The sequence below is a fragment of the Malus domestica genome, chromosome 11, assembly GCF_042453785.1.
Source record: "Malus domestica chromosome 11, GDT2T_hap1".
NCBI classification, from domain to species: Eukaryota; Viridiplantae; Streptophyta; class Magnoliopsida; order Rosales; family Rosaceae; genus Malus; species Malus domestica.
Genome location: NC_091671.1, coordinates 9,533,907 through 9,536,149, shown reverse-complemented (window position 1 = coordinate 9,536,149; position 2,243 = coordinate 9,533,907).

Below are 2,243 nucleotides of genomic sequence, written 5' to 3'. Positions count from 1 at the left end.
TATGGATGACCGATTCCTCGGGGCCATTACAAAGAACACAAGAGGAGTCCAAAGTTAAATGGCGACGAGCAAGGTTGGAGTGGGTTGGAACAAATCCCCTGCAAAGGCTGTAAAACCATTTTGCGAATGACAATGAATTATGCCAAGAATAAATGAGGGAATAATTGATTTGACAATTAAGTTAATGAAATCTCTAGAACTCTCGGTGCCTTAAGGAAATAAACATATTGGAGTCATAATAATCATTATGGACCTTTTTGGGTACTTTTTCAAGCTCCACTTTGCTTATTTGCTCTCCAAAACCATCTAAACTTGACTGAGTACTTGCATCAATGTCAATGTAATACATTGCATTTTAAGTGGTTCAGATAAACCCGTTAGATACGCCTAAATTCTCGAGCGCACATCCATCCGTTAAACTCCGCAATATATGTGATACATTATGGACTCAGAATATTTGAACTACTATTAACAGTGAAAACTGGGTTCTTATTGGCAGTATAATTACAAGTGACCCTGGCTTTGTAACAAATAGGTTTGCCTCTTCAGAGCAAGTTGTGGCAGGTTCAGTTTCTCAAGTTGATAATCATGAAAAGGTTGGAGATTTTGAACTTGGGTTCCATCTATTTTGATGCAAAACATAATTTTGAGGGGATTAGGATACTATTTATGTCGAAACTAAAAAATGCCGTAGCTAATAAGTTGTTTCATAGTGTAATGCATTTTGTTAATGAACTTTCTACTTGTGCAGGAGTTGGAGGTTTTAACAAGTGGTTTATGTCATCAATCAACTGAGGTACTAGGTTTCAGTTCTCACCATTTTTTTTCACTATTAGATTATTAGAACGATGAGCGATTTTGGGTTTTTACTAGAAAGAGTTATCATGTTTGTCAAATGCAAAACTTGAGCCGTTGAACCATTGATTCTTGTTTGAATGTGCGTTACAGATTGACAGTTGACAATATAATACGCTAAAAATACATTGCTCCAGTATCACACGTATTGTAATCTCGATGCTGATCATGCTCTGTCTTTCTCAGGGTTCTGGTTTGGGTACGAGGGTACGATATTGCAGGAGCTGCAAGGCATACATAAAGGGTCTCGACCACCATTGTCGAGCTTTTGGGAACTGTATAGGTAATTAACAATTCTTTGTCTAGTTTTCAGTTCAGGGTTTTTACTAGAAAGAGTTATCATGTTTGTCAAATGCATAACTTGAGCCATTGAACTGTTGATTCTTATTTGAATGCGCGTTACAGATTGACAGTTGACAATATAATACGCTAAAAATACATTGCTCCAGTATCACGCGTATTGTAATCTTGATGCTGATCATGCTCCGTCTTTCTCAGGGTTCTGGTTTGGGTACGAGGGTACGATATTGCAGGAGCTGCAAGGCATCCATAAAGGGTCTCGATCACCATTGTCCAGCTTTTAGGAACTGTATAGGTAAATAACAATTCTTTGTCTACTAGTAGTCTCCATACAAGTCAGTTCAAGCTATGTAGTTTCCTTTTAAATTGGCCTGCAATGGTTGCAACTGATATTCCCGTTGGTTGTATTGCAGTCGTCAGTAGTTAATGATATCAATGCCCTTGTTGTACAGGCCAAAGGAATCATCCCCTTTTCCTAATTCTTCTGTTTGGACTCATCAGTACTGAAGCTTCTTATTTAGTATGCGCGTCACTCTGTAAGCTACCAAAATATTGTTGTGAATTTCGATTGATTCTTATCCAAGTTACAGACTATTTTTGTTTTCCTGTTCGATGACTTATGAAATTAATTTGTTGGTTACATTTTTGAGTTCCTGTACTCTTTTTCAGTTGCTGCCAAGTCCGGGATCTTACGTAAACCTAGCTTGGAGGTAGGTCCTTGCACCCGGCAACTTTAAAAAAAAAAAAATTAAATCAAGTGTGATTTCTTGAGACACATAAATTACTTATAGCATAAATTATCTATGCCTCTGCAACTTAAATTGATTTATTTTAATCGATTTTGCAGCCTACTCTTTCTGAAAATTTAGTTGTTAGCACAATTCTGTTCGTCATTCTCCAGTTGGTGCGGCAGGTTTGTACTAATGCTTTTCTGTGACTTCTGCTACTTTCTGAACGATTTGTCCCTATTAGGTCGCTTCATATGAAATCTAATAAACATCCAATTGTGTATGAGTAGGTGGTGTTTGTGATCTGGCATATATATTGTGTATGCTTCAACATCAGAACTGATGAGTGGGTAAGTTCCT